This window comes from Gnatocerus cornutus, chromosome 5, assembly GCF_029298725.1.
Source record: "Gnatocerus cornutus isolate USDA-ARS CGAHR chromosome 5, icGnaCorn1.1, whole genome shotgun sequence".
Lineage (NCBI taxonomy): Eukaryota > Metazoa > Arthropoda > Insecta > Coleoptera > Tenebrionidae > Gnatocerus > Gnatocerus cornutus.
The window spans coordinates 10045829-10061773 of NC_142237.1; the positions used below are offsets into that span (position 1 = coordinate 10045829).

General features: G+C 32.4%; 1 protein-coding gene across 1 annotated transcript in view; it reads right to left on the reverse strand.

Moving 5' to 3' along the window:
* Positions 1 to 9710, reverse strand: part of LOC148174308 (solute carrier family 7 member 14) — a 43351-nt gene extending 33641 nt beyond the window's left edge. The window contains exon 1 of the mRNA XM_088035361.1: positions 9488 to 9710. The gene's annotated coding sequence lies outside the window, so the exon portion shown is untranslated. The remainder of the gene's footprint in view (positions 1 to 9487) is intronic.
* Positions 9711 to 15945: the final 6235 nt, after the last annotated feature.

Genomic DNA, 15945 nt, shown 5'->3' on the forward strand with positions numbered 1-15945 from the left:
AATAGTATTGTTAAAGAGATGTAAAAACAGATAATCACTAAGCAATACAAATAAATAATAATTTATTGTATTTTATAAATAAGATAACAGTATAATTAGCTATCGATTTCAAGTAAATAAACATTAGATTTCAGCAAACCTACAATTGGCTTTAATTTTAATTGTGTTGCTTTAACGTAAATATTTTATGCACATTAGAATTGAGTTTCCATGTCTGTTCCAACGGCAATACAAGTAAACTGAAAATAATAAGGACAAATTAAATCAAATATTTGTACCACATTATATTTACTGATATATAAATTAGTTTCTTAATTAACCGAGTTTGATTTTGTTTGATAAGCGCTGAAATTGATCAAATATTTATTTGGCGTCATAATTTATACAGAGAGATAAAAATTTAAATCACTACGCACGTTACAAATTGGCGTAATCGTAATTGAAAGAGCATTCTACTGTGCACCTGTATCCTCTCCAATTGATAGCAATCTGTATCAAATTTTAGGGTAGGTACACATTTGAATATTAACGAAGTTCAAATATACCAAATTTAACAGTTGTAACATTGATTTTGAAACATTAATTATGTAAAAAAATATTGGCGCAAATTATCATTGATTTACACAAAATTGGGGCCAATGCATATTTTACAAAACTGTGAGCGATGTTGAAAACTTAATAAAACAATAAAACGGTGTCACACTTGAAGTCATTCTTAATGCAAACTAGAAGCTGTGCATTGAACCAATCGTAAGTTAGACGGTTTAGTCGCTTGCAGACATCAAATGAAACAATCAAATCTATTGATAAACCATTTAGGATAATTGAGTATTAGATATGAATACAAATCTAGTCTCGCTTTATAAAATCAATAAAATCATTGATTTAAACGTTTTAATATAGAAAAGAACTTTATTTCTGGAAATAAATACTTCCATAAGTTTTATTTAGGGTCTTTAGCTACACTTATTTTTATGTGCGTTCAGCGTGCGATATACGCCACGTAATGAAAATTCTAGATAATTTGTAAGACCCTCACGTTTAATCAAGGGAGGTTTAATCTACAAAATTTTTGGAGCAGAAGGGTGTGTTAATGTTTGCCTCGTTTATTGCCAGGATATTTTCGTAAAGTGAATCGAGTCATTTTTAAGCGTCTGAGGCGGTGTATTTAAAGAGAAATGGACTGTTTTACAAATAGTTTCTCGCGCACAACTCAGAATATAAAAGCTCCAGAAATACTTGGGCGTTTTTCGCAAAGAATATGTTCAGGGAGCGATGTAAATTCATGATTGACATATAAAACATAAAAAACATTCACAAAAAACACGTTAGAAATGGATGAATCTTTTTTTTTCAGTTTAATCTAAAAAGCTTTTAATTTAAGGAGATATGAAGGTGCTCGTTGTGACAAAAAATTTCGAAGTTCAATCGTTTTAAAATCTTTTCAACTTGCCTGGATATCAATTTTTCTCCTCTGAAAGTTGCGCATTGGATAAGGTAAAATATGGCTCTGAATTTTTATTTTAAATAACCTTTAAAAGGCATAATATAGATTTGGGGGTGAACTGGAAACTTCATATCTCCAGTGTTTATTCAGTTAAAACATTCCTTTTTGGTAAGTGGATGCTCTTTTAAAATGTTTACTAAGTGCTTGCTTTTAATAATATTTTAAATTCAACTCTCAAAAGAGAGATGAGGTATGAAATACATATATGTCCTTATTTTTACGAATTTAATGTATTATACAAGCTGCCCACATAATTTTTCTAATGTCAGAACAAAATGAGATAATTTGTGCATATCAGTGGAATAAAAGAGCAGAAATTAAAGCACAAAGTAGAGAGTGAAATTCAAATATTTTAAAAGAAAAAAAATTATTTTCTATTGGTTCCGTGACACATATCCTGTAATGAAAACAATTTTTCAAGAAACATTTAAAGTAAGATAAGAAAAAATTGTAATTTTAAATTACAGTTTTTTTCAGATCCTGGAAGTTCCTTGAAGTAATTAAAACCTCTCAAGAATAAAACGACTACGGCGCCACACAAATGTAAATAGTTACATGTCATTCCTATGAGCGTGGCTTGACAGCGAAGCCCGAACATTTTTCCATTTCGCTTCACAATCATTTTAATTACGTCTTATGTTAGTTTAGTAAGACGATCCTTTCATCCTCAGATAATATTACAAAATCTAACACTCAACTTTGTAAGCCTTATTGGATACGTGAGAAAATAGACTCGAAGTAAAATCTATAAACTGTTTTAGCAGTAACATCAAACAAAGAGCGTTTTAATCTACCACATTACCCGCGGATCGATAAACACAGACACCCAAACGCAACTGTATTTATTCTTCTTTCTATTGTCACTGCGGTAAGTAATCGCAGACCAGTAGCGATAGGAAGTAGGTAATTTCTATCGATTTATTAAAGAATTGGGCACCGTTTATGAATGAAACCAACCTGTAGGGACGTCATGACGTCATGTCGGGGTCGAGGCGTCGCCGTTCCGACTTAACCAGTTGCTTGTGCTGGTAAAATCGATGTCGTTGCGCACGGTGTTAATTTGGTATTCGTTTTTGTCGAAAGAGATACAACGTTACTTTCAGGAAATTTTTACATACTGCATATAAATTCGTGATGTCTTGAGACAATGAATTATTGATAATGACATTTCAAAGATATTTTTGGAAATCCATTTGAGCACAATATTAAAATGCAAATTTATTTAAATCACGGCATATTGACAAAAAGATTTTATTAGGTGTGAAAGTTTCAGGGCTAAATTGACGCCAACGGGTTGGGCGCATCCACCATTTTTAACACTCGAACAAAACTAGTTTTATTTTTTCATGCATTTTAGCGAACAATACAGATTTGTTTTACTCGAAATTTATAATAAAACACGCATTTTAATTAGAGTATTGTTTGGGTTTATCGCTGTTTATGAAAGAGTAAATTTATTAAAATATTGTCACTGACAAAATTATTTTAACAAGCTTGTCAGGCATTTATTCGAGTTTGGAAACTCCAAAACTACACAAAATTAACACACACTGCGTTTATTAAGTTTGTTAATGTGACGCAAAAACATAAAATGGTATAACATAGGGAACGCGAACTGAACAAATTTAATTTAATAATGAAACGGACGAAATTCTCTACATAATGTATAGTCCACATCCACTCTCTGATATTATTTTTTCTACAATTGCTATCATAAGAAGTTGATATTCTAATTGCAGTTTTAGTTTCGAAATGACATTCTTTTAAATCCAAGTGCGAAAAAGTGACAAAAATACGTAAAAGTGCTCATATTAGTGCGTGTAAGTCAAAACACAATAAAACGTAGCGCGGAAATTCTGTCAAGTGAAGTGGCAATTTTAAAATATTTGTCAGAACTGTCATTTAAAGTATTTATCGTTAAGTTTTGCATTTTGGTGTAATTGTAAAAAAAATTTACTTTCCTACTCGTGCGAAATGGATATTAGGCACGCGACATGTTGTATAAATAAAGCCTTGCCTCGTTGAACAAACCTCGTCTAGTGCGTAAAATATTACCATTTTGCAACTTGTTGCAAAAATTGCTGTTTTATCACCAAATTTAAAAGGTCAGTAAAGTTTTTTTTGTTTTTAAAGAATCAGTTTCTGTGTATTTAAAGTTTGTTTGCACAAAACTCCGTTTTTATCAGTTTTTCAATTCAAATAGTTATTTTTATTTAATTTATTTTGTTTTGAAACAGAATAAATAAATGGTAAAATGCCTCTGGACAAGTTTATTTAAACAATTGTTGTTGCATTTGTAGTGAGTTTCAACATGGAAAAAATAAAAGAAGAAGCAACTGATAGTGAGCACAACAAAACGTAAATATGAACCTGAATGTTTTAGTAAAACTGCTTCAAGGTGCACTTTGTATCTGCAATCTAAAAGTCCACCGGAAAATAAAATGTATTTTTTACACGGTAATTCTAAACAATTATAAAGTTAGTTTTCAGTTTTTTCCTTTGTTTATTAAATTTCTCTTCGAAATGACAACATTGAAAACGTAGGAATGAGATTTATTAAAATTTTGTCTGATTACAGGAGAAAAAAATGTGCTCTGTTTAGAGCTCGCAATGAACTGAAAAAGAAATTGGGAATGCCAAACAGGATTTCGTTCCTCTTCCATGCTTCACGGAATAAACAGGATTTTGCTAAAAATGTAGCCTTTCAGGGATTTTATTTTATGTTAGTAATTCCTTTTAATAAATTATTTTATTCATCCTTCAGCAAAATTCAATCGTACGACTTCTAAAATTATTGAAATTTCGAATACTTCTTTCTACCTTATTTGGTTACATTGAACTTAGATCATTAAAGACTCAGCTTTGATAAAATATTTAAACATTGCTAACAAAAGTCCATTAAAAGCAACAACACGCAATTTAAGTTGGAAATATTTTGTTTCTACGCGGATATGAACATGAAATCCATTAGTGAAATCGGGTTTAATAAAAACTTAAATGTCATTTTGTTTTAGCAACTCATTGGGCTATTTTAGAGTTTTTACATGAAATCTGTGACTGTACTAGAGATACTAATTAAAAAAATAGTAGAGAACAATTGAAAAAGTACTTTTTTAGTGGCAATAGACATGTGATGACAGTTAAGCCGATATTGACACAGTTTGACTTAAAGAAGGATTAAGGATTTCTGTGTTTATGTCGACTTGTAAGATTTCAGCCAAGACATTTCCGCATTAAATAACTATAATCCGGAGTTTACACCGCTATGATTAAAACCAACTTTCAGTCAAACTCCTTCAATTATGAAGACAACGGTAACTAATAAGACAATTTTATTGTATGTAGGTTAAATTTAATTAGAACTGGTGCAGAAAGGCTTGAATATCACGTAATGCACCGATAAAAATGTTTACTTCGGTACTTGCGATGTAGTAAAAACGTTTCAACACAATTTCGTTTAAAATTTGGTGTTGTTTGGTCGCCTTGCACAAATAAATAAATTCCACACTTTATTGCTAGTAAAGATTAAACAATTGTAAATTAAAAAAGACTAAAAGTAACGTGTGCATTTAATTAATGGAGAAAAGCAACAAAAAATTAAAAGTGTACAAGCCAGTAGAATTTATGACTCATCTATGAATTACTCGTAGAATGGCTCTTTTTGCAGAAATAATTCGTTCACGGGCATAAAAGTGACAATACATGAAAATATGCAAATCAACATCATAACAGCGAAGTCCATCTGAACGGACAAAGCATTGTAAAACGAATTTATGGGTTTGTGCTCACATTTTTTTACAGGCTTTTTTGCAGTGGGTAAAAACATGTTGACGATAAAAAATTTAAAACTGTACATATTCATAATGAAAGGATTACCATCAAATTTTCTCGTAAATTTGACACCAAAAATATGTTTTTTTTTTATTTAATAATATCCAAGTTTACACGGGAAACTTTTACGTTTTTAAAAATACCAGTTCATGTTTTCATACAATTTTGGGGATGGCCACAAATGTTGCTCAACTCTGTATGGTGAGACAAGGGTATAGAGGTCAAAAAAATAATAAAAGAATTCCAATTCTCTAGCTTCCTGTCCCTTTAATTTTGTTGCAAACTTGAGAGTATTAATCAGCACTTGCAAATGCAAATGCACAAGCCAAATCATATTGGACTGTAACGTTTGATTACCTGTTGGCATTTCAGCAGTAGCAACATCTAAAACAAACATCTTGAATTGCACCCAGGTGGTGTATTCAATTTTCCTTTTGCTGCGACGTGAACGTTCGGTTCAAGAGGATATTTGTCAAAGAGTTTCAAGTGATCAAATCAAATATGTTGGAGTAAATGGAAATAACGTCTTTCCTGTAATCTATCCACAAATTTAATGATCCTGTGTGGCTGAAAAGTAAGTTTTTGATCAACAAACCGACATTTATGAGATTAAAAAAATTGCTTCGTTAAATGTGCTTCTCTTCATTGTTATTGCTATTGAATATCGAAGCCATTAGTGTTTGCATTTCAAACTAATAACCTATTGATTGAAAATTGACTGTTGCCATTGAATTAGTAATGTGATAAGACGGAATAGTATTCACATTTAAGTTTCGAATTCTGCGTGAGAATCGATGTAACGAACAAAAATAGCGTTTCGAACTGAAAACGACTTTCAATTTTAACTTTGAATAGAAACGCCGGTAAATATTATGGGTTGAAACCAACGATAGAAACTTCAAGAGATTAAATTGCAAAGAGTAACGTGTGTTGCTTTAATGGTATTGGAGACATGAAAGAGTCGTTTAAAGGAGTATTAAGATACGATTACCACAGAAGCTTTTTATTTCATATATATACCTCCGACATGCAATAGATCTTTTAAGCATGTAGTGGCAGCCATTAAATTACTTCCGTAATTAGTCGGAGCACACGTAATCCCAAACTGCATTATTCACCAGTTTCGCAACTAAAGTCTAAATAAATAATGGCCCCTGAGTCGTTTGTTCAAAAATATCCTGTCACACTGATTCAACTTTATCTAAATTTATATTTTCCAATGAATCAAGCGTACAAGTACACCCACGAATTCTTAAGGAGCACCGGAAGAGAAGAATTGTTTCCTTTCGAGTCCTCAATTTATGGGATGTCAAGAGCCAGCTCAGCCACACTTTATTTTTCCAACTTTCTTGCAGAAAAAATAGATAAACCGTTATCCGACGATTAATAACAAATTCTTACGTGAGAGATTTAAATTCGCTTACACTTCTTTCGGAAGCAGAGGCGCGACGGAATTCGAATCAGTGGTTCAACTTTGAAATTCTTCAGATTTAGAACGCTCACCTCTGGAGGGATTTCAACTGACGTATTTGCGTAATTTACCGGTGTGAATGTCATAATTCGTTGGAAAATGTCTCAACTCCTATAATAAACATTTTACTTAAATCCTAAGTAATGACGCGTGCGAAGATAGTTTAGACGATATTAAAAGTGACTTTTATTGATCCAATTTGCTGTCGTGACATCCCTAGACACTCCCTAATTGTGTTTGAGTAAAACTGCTTTAATTTTATTGCAAGTTTATGTTACTTTTCCTGTTTTTACGAAGCAGCAATAAAATAGCGAGCACACCTGCTCCTTCAGCTGCACGTAAATAAAGGAATACGTATTGTGCAAAATTCGTCTCTGTTATCATCTGACCGCCACATAAAGAGCTGTCGTAATTTGTCGAAATGGTGGATGCGCCGGGACAACAACACACTTTTGATCTTTTGATGACAGTATCAAAAGCTCACAAAACCGCAATTAAACTTTAGATCCTATCCCATATCGCATCACCGACAGAGGTGTGGATCTGGGAAATCCTGAATAGGGAACGGGATTCACTGTTACGATTTTGAACGGATCAGCTGAGGCCGCAGCGGCATCGATTTCTTACAGCACAATAATTTACCGTCTTTCTGCAGTTTGGTTGTTCTAAATCCGAATTAAAAGACGTAAGAATGCGCCGGCGGCGGCACGGAAATAAACGCTAATGTCATCGTTAAACCGCCATAAGATATAATCGGTAGGTAATAATTATATTAGCGATCAATACAGAGATTCGTCTATTTTTGGTTAATCAGAAATGTAAAAATATTCAACGGGTATAATTGGCACGAACAGGCAAATCAGTTTTATTGGCAGCAATCACGGTGATTTGTTGAGCGTTGCGGACGCTTAAAAGATTTATTAAAGGTTAACGGAAAGGACGCGTGACAAAAGAACACCGCAGTGGATTCAAGCAACGAAAATCAATTTTGGAGACAAAAAGGACAAAAAGCAGGTTTAAATATTGTTGAATATTTAAGCTCGTTTCTCATTTTTGGAGCGGAATTAGAGTCGTCCAACAAATTTGACCATCTGCAAAATGTGCTAACGTGGCATTAAATATTCATTTTCTTATTTAAAAGTCAAAACTTCGTCACGTTTGAAATTTTCCTCTATGATTAGCTTTTGCAAGCAACTGCATTTTTTAGTTAGTCAAAGCCTGAGCTGCCAATTAAATTGAAAACTCATTTCAGTTTCGTTCCGACCTGAACCATAGAGCGATTTTCTAGCGCTGACGTTAATTTGCGATTTTGTGGAGAGTCAAGTTCTTGTTTTTCGTAGTTTATAAATTAGTCTCATGCAAACGACAATTAAAACCGCGTAATTTTAATCTCGCGGGCGTTGGGTAAAATGAGGCCTTTATCGGTGTCTACTTTAGATTATACAGCGTCTCTATAATCGTGTTACAAAAAGAGCAAAATTTAGGTACCTGCTTGGCTTAAATAATACTTTCCAAAATGGGGGGAAAAGTCAGAAGTTTTCAATTTTAAGAATTGAATTAAAACCGAACAGAGGCTTTTGGGGTTTTCAATTAAAAGTTTTTATAATGAGTAAACTTTATACGTAAAATTAATAATGAAAGACTTAAAATCAATAATATAATTTTTTAGTACTTACTAACAGACCTATCCATCAAATAAGTAGATAAATATATAAGTCACGGGAAATAAGATATTTCTGGCACTCACTTTTTAATTTTCCTCGATTTTTCGGACTTTGGGAAATAATAACGCTCCGGTCAGAAAAATTAATATATAATTATTTGTTACCTCTTTGGACATTATTATAGGCAGACTATTCATTTTATATCACTTTAACTATTTTAAGTCCTCTAATCAATAATACATTATTTTGTTTTCCTTTTCATTGTCCTACTAGTCAGTTCCATAAAGGACAGTAAATATTATTCTCTTTGCTTACGTTAAAGGTAAGATTAAAGAACTCTTATGATCAATATAATGTACTTCTTTGAATGGTGTTGGAATCGATTTTGCAACAAATTTAAATAGAGGTATAAAGGTAGAATACAACGATACTGATTTCTAGAATTTTAATGTAAAAATTTACTCAAAATTGTAATTTATCTGCATACATTCAATCAAATAACTTTCATATTTCAGTTGAAGCGACTCACCGGCTGTTGAAATATGCCTAAAAAGACAAATAATGATCAAAATTTATTCTTAAAATCAGGACAGAAATTTTTTATACGGTATAATATTAATATTAATAATTTTTGCCTAGCAATTGTTGATAGAATCTAAAATACGATTTTCGGATAACATAACCTGATGGTATCTCCAAAAGAGCATTGAATGTCCACCATTGAGTTCCACGAATGATGAAGCGTCGTTTCTCTATTGTAAGTCTACCCTTAAAAAGCCTCCCAATTAGGCCCAACCATTTGAAAAAACCGGTTTTAATATAAAATGGCGTTCTATATTGTGAAACCGGTCTCAAGTATCCGATCCTTATTAATTTAATGGCGCTTTAGTAATTACAACATAGTTCTTGTGTAAATTTCTTGTCTTTACATTGTCAGCATAGCAGCACGTTGGCTTTTAAATTATTCAACAATATTTGAGTTAATTACCGGAAGTTAAAATTTGAAATACTCACTCTTTGTGTTGGCTAAATTTCCTACAAGCAGTCACAAAAAATTTCACATTTTCATGTGTCGACTTGAGTGATGAACCGAAAAATCGCAGTGTTGGCACATTATTACTCACGAGTTTACAATGGAAACGTGGTTGTTGTTTGAAGCTCTTTCCTGAGCTTTCGACTCGTTACTGAAGCTTTGTATCGGTAGTCGTCGCTATCGACCATGATGCTAGACCTTGTGTTGTATGGATCGACCCGTCGCCGCCGCCACCACCAACCCCGATTCGTCCAAATTGGCGCGAGATTTCCGAAAAGCCACCCCTTAAACCAGAAAAAATAATAAAGGGGACCGTCGCGCCTACAGGCTCGGATTACAATAGTGGTGTTGAAGAAACCAAAGGCATTCTTTTGCGGCAAGAGTATCGGATTTTAATCATTGATAGGCAGACTTGTTTACACAAGAGTATTGTTATTAACACCTTGGAAACTAAGAACAAGGTACACTCTAGTTCTTATGCAAGGTTGTTGACTGCAGTAATGACGTCACTTTGGGAATGTACAGTGGCGCCTCTGACACGTTGCGCCGACATTATTCTTGACCTAACAACGTGTATTCATTCACTTTGCTTCTTCTAAGGTGTTTCTGTCGACATTCCTCTTCATTTGTTCCATGAGCAGTTCCATAAATCCATTTTAAACTTCATTTCATTCCTTGCCAAAATGAACAAAACAAAGTTTGGTTCATCGGCAACGATGCAAGAGAGCAAAAGACAAAATAGCGGTCACGTGTGCCACTTTAATTAATAATAAGCGAAATATTTCCGTCTCGGTGCTTTCCCCTATCGATAAAAAAAGGAACAATGGGCGCAAATAATGTGGAATTTATAAATGGATGTTGCGTTACGGTTTTTCGCCCTGTTGCGTTGTGTTTTTAAGCTGTGGAGGTACAGGTCCGCAATTTACGATGTTCAATCACAAAAGGACCTGTTTGCACATCCATCAGACAATGATAAGCAGTTGATCGTATTTTTAACACTATTGTTGAATGAAACATTCTTTTTCTGACATTGTTAAATTCTAATCGGAGGAGATTTTTGGGTTATTGATATTCAGAGAATTCCTGAAACTAAAATTCTTAATAAATTGAGCTTGTAATTGTGGATAAAACGTTATATTGCATTCGAACTACGTTTGCGCGCTTAAACATTCTTGTGTGGATAAAAGGTTAAGATCTTCTGTAAACCGGGGTCTGTTTTATAGACTCAAATTTCAAATTTTTGAGACTATTGAGAGTTTTTAAGTTCTTTCAAAATTCCAGGTTTTTGGGTTTATCAAACTTTGAGTTTTTTATATTCCCAGATTCCTGGTCTACTGTTTTCAAATTTTAATATTTCTAGAGCCTTTTTAGGTTCTAGATCCGAATGCTTCAAAATTTTCATTTTCTTAGATTTACAAATCTCTTCGATCTTGAGATTTTTTTATTCTCACATTCTGACTTTGCTTGCGTCTCAATTATTTGTATAAAAATCTTAAAAGTTTTCTTCGAGTCTTAACCTCATGAAACTTCAAAGTTTTTAACTCAAAATTTTGACTATTACAAATTCTTTCTTAAGCTCTTACATTAGGGATTCTTAGTTTTTAAGAATAACATTCTTATAGAATATAAGATTCTGACAATTCTGAGGTTTTCAGGTACCTTCTGAAATTCTTAAGATAATGAGCCTCTTATAGATATCCTGGATGACATATTATAGTGCTCAGATTTTTAGATTTTTCAAGGATTTCAAATTCCCAATTTTTCAAGTTTTCAGACCCATATTTTTGGATCTAGTTTATAAATTTTTTAGAATTATATGGGGTGTTTCATACCAAATCGACCACTTTTGACCTCGACCTTTTTCGATTGGGCTGAATGTTTTTTATGTTTTTCTACTCTATGAAAAACGGTTCTCAGATTGTTTTCAAATTTTTGTTCCTAACTTAAAAAAAGTTATACATAATCGTCCTAATAAGTTATTTTTTGAGAAAGTTATAGCTACTTAAAAATAAAAAACAAATTTTTGAAAAAAATTAGAATTTGCTTTTGGATTAAGTAAAAAAAATAGAAAAAATTCTGAGAACTGTTTTTCATCGGGTAGAAAAAGATGAAAAACTTTCAGCTAAATGATAATAATGATAATGATAATGATTTATTGTTAGTGTTTAAAATAAACTTACACTCGTCAAAACATATCGAAAAGGGTCGGGATCAAAAGTGGTCGATTTGGTGTGAAATACCCCATATATAAATCTGTGGTTCTTTATGAAATTTAAATATAATAATTTAATAATCAATTTCTTTTGGCAGAAAATACAAAAAAAATCCCTTCAATAAACACAATGATGACGATGAGATTGCCGAGCTAATATTTGGCTACTAAACCAACTAACATAAGTGGATTTTAATTAATTTTCGATTTTCCCTGTAAATACGGGCTCGTAATTACAATGGTACGCCTCTGACAGCAATGAGGAAAGTGCGTTCAGAAAAACATCACTCGATTTCCACATCATTTACGAGTACATCCTGTTACTAAAAAGCCGCAGTGTTTTCACTTAAAACAATAAAAAGATCAAAATACGTTTATAATAACTTGATAGATGCAGCTCCTTATTGACCACTTTCATTCTCAGTTTTCTTCAGTTTTTGCACATACAGCAGTTTAATAGTTGGAAGTCTGAAATTTTGGCACTCCCACCTGAATTCCTGTATGTTGCCTGAGGAAAATTATGTAACGGTTGCGGTTATACACGCGCAACACATTTCGGGTTACAGAACTCAATGTCGTTGTAATCCTGTAATTTTTGAGGCATTTCCTTTTAGGACGATTCTGCGCTTTGGAATAAACAAACATCAAATGCAGATTGGGTTCGTGTTTGCTTTTCGCTCGTGATTAATGCCAGCTGCATTGTAGAGATAAAAGCAAAGCTGAACTTTACAAAAAGAACAGTGATAATAATCACAGAGACGTCTCAAAGAAAGAGAAATATCGAGTTAATTAGAAGTAATGTGGCGATCTGAATATCAAGTTTTTCTTGACAATGGAAAGTCATATGGAAAGAGGTAGCAGAGTAAAACGAGTAAAATTGAAATACGAGAAAGCAATGTTAAGAATTTATTTATTTCACGTCAATATCACTGATTTGATTACACTCCTTTTGTGGTAATTATTAAGAAATTATCTGGAAACAAAATTGCTACAATTTATCAGAAATTTTTTCGACTGAGATTGCAGAGAAATCCGTTAGAAAAGAGTCTTTTTGTATTAAATATGAAAAAGAATTTCACAGATGGTAACACTTAAAAAACACAAAATTTTAAACAATATCAATTTAAAAACTTCCTCGACACTAATTAATTAAATAGATTCACAAAGGGTTCTTAACTTTCCCTTTAAAAATGAGCTATTTCTCCAAAAGCTTCGCTAATTAATTAGAGGAAAACCAATCGTTAAGTAAAAGGCCTGAAAGACCCTCCAGGTCTCCGTAAACTTGAGGATTATTAAATAATGTATTGCTTTTAAAGTTATTTAGTTTTGGTAGTCTTCTGACCTTTCCCGAAAACAAAGAGCGACTTTACATCAGAATCCACATCACCCACACTAAAACTGAGTATTACTCGTAACATTTATGCCCCATTGAATAGTATGATAGCGGTAATGACACTGTCGCCGACAAAACCTGTAAAATTTATCTCGTAACTTCTTGTTATTTTAATGAAACTGAAGCTATTGTTGGTACAGTGAATGCAAATGAGCCGTTTATTTCATTACACCTACGTTTTCAATAAAACTGTTGATTTATACAATTCACAGAAAGTTTTCGAGCGGTTTCGCTATTAATGAGCCCAGGAAATTTCAGCTGTCATCTCCAAACGTGTAAAACAATATGTTGAGATTAAATCGAAAGCTACAAGAGCAATTGAGGTGAGCTCCCAACTCACATAAATTTTAACTTCCTAAACTAGATCTATCTTGTCAAAGTTGTGAGAAACTAAACACTATAGGAACAATTCGGGGAATCGGAACCAGTCGTTTCATTACAATTATTGATGGCAAGAGAAAACTGTGGCTTTATCCGATTTTCTCAAATTTTATTATTAATTTGTATGATATAATTGAATGGATTTTGCACGAACACAGAAGCCAAGAAATGTAAACTTTTTATCTTCACTGATACGCTTAAAAAGTATAAAAGTAAGTAAAGTACAGTTTAAAATGAATTTTTTTGCGGCGCAATAGCATTGCAAAAATATAGAGCTATACATAGAATAGAATATTTAATAGAAAAATTAAATTAGTGTGCAGCACTGTGAACCTTCAATTCAAAATAAATTTGTTACTTTAATTTAATTATACGGAGTGAACTCTGAAACATCGTATTTGAACGGATTATTTTTTTTCAATTTTCAAAGTTGGTTGCCTTGAGGTGCTCCTGCGTTTTTCTTTTTTAAAAGTCGCCGAAGTGTGGAAGTTCCTCATTCTTTACTTTCTGCACGATGATAAATGAATCGAAAGCGAGCTAATAAATAGAAAATAATGAAAATATCATTAACAAATTAGATTTCTGCAATCTGGCGTTCCTTAATCGTGTTGAAATACGTAATTTAATGAGCTTGCTGATTGTTATTAATGTGGTATCAAAATCGAACAATTAAATAAGTTATACTAAAACCCTCAAGCGGCTCTTGGGAATTTATCACTTTCAAGGTATGTTCAAGTTTCCCAATTTTAGACAATTTTTTTAAAAATAAAGTTGTGTCATTCTGGTCATGCTTTCTGCTCAGTGATGGCATTTGATATGTCCATGATCACGAAGATTACCAAGCTTTTAAGTGGACAGTAAATGAAATAGGAGTAATAAAATAAATTGATGTGTCGATGTCTGTTTTTATATTGCTTTTATTGCAATTGATAAATAAACTTAAATCCTTTTCAAATGAACAAAGTTGTTAAAGACGACCCAGAAATGTTCAAATACTATGGAAAAAGTTAAGGTTTGAAATTTATTAAAAAATTACTAGTAAGATCCCTTCAGAACACTTTGTTTTTTTAAGCATTTTTGTCTTGTTTTTAAGGGATATTTTAAATTAAATTTTTTCAAAGATTTTACCTTGTTTTAAATTTTGTACAAGTAGGCCTCTTCAGAACATTTTGTTTACAAAAAAAATTTAGTTAATTTTAAAATATACCTGAAATACAAGACAAAAATGCTTAAAAAAAACAAAGTGTTCTAAAGGGGCCTTACTAGTAGTAAATAAAACGGAAAACTCAAAGGCCTTCAATGCCTGTTAATATTTCTAAATTGGTCATGATGACCATTAACCAGTTCCTTCAAAATTACACAAGCAACAACTAAATGTCCAATGCCAGTGAATCGACCTCTCGACATGAACGTGACTAAATATAATTAAAAAGACCAATTTCGGAATAGTCGTTATCAATATTATGATCTCTGGTGAACTAAGAAATTACAAAATCCGTACGCTTGTTAGATGGGGTTGAAAAAAAACTAATTTAATCCTATCCAAGAGAATTTTTCATTGACAAAAAGAATTACTTCTCTAATGTATTAAACGAATTCTTTGTCTGATTTAGTAGAATGTTCTTGTAATAAGGGTCGGTGGAGCATGTAGACAAGAAGTGGCTCATTTATCAAGATGCAGAGATCTCCTTTCTTATAAATGTCAAAGCGAACAAATTTTTTCGTCATGTGTTATATTACAAGACTGCGGTTATAACCCTTAATATTGAATTGTGATTTATTTTTACAAAAATTCTGTAGAATTTGATTTTTATACTCCTGAGATTGACTTATCTAGACACTGACATCCATTAAGCGCAAATGTAAGTGCTGCAGAATTATTAATGATGTCACCTAGCACTGTATTGTCAAATGATAATTGAGTTTAGAGTCCCTGATTGAAGTGCGATCTCTTTTGCGGTCAATCAATAGCTAACGACATTTTCAAGCGTGTTCTCCGGAAAATTGTATCGCTTTTCCGAGTTCATTCGCAAAAAAAGCAGTGAAGATAATTTTCTGAAATGTTTTGGATTCCCTGTTGTTATACCAAAAAAAATAGAAACAATTTATGATTTATTATAGTTTTAATCAACTTATGCGACTTTGGATTTACCGTAAAATTCTGCACAAAATGAGTGCCAATAACTTAAATTTACTTCACAAATAAAGTAGATATTGACTAAAAAATGTTTTCAGGATGTCATGTTGGGGTGATCAAAATGCGAGAAAAATAGTAGTCAAAAAAACGAAAAAAATTTTCAAAAATAATTGAGCATTGAATTTTGGATACTTGAGCATGGATTTTTAGAAAATAAAATGTAAGGAAAGCGATGGCAAAACGGCATTACTAATCCTAATAATTTATATGTACCTATACATATCTCGTGTCACATTTGTCGATTTTTAAAACAGAA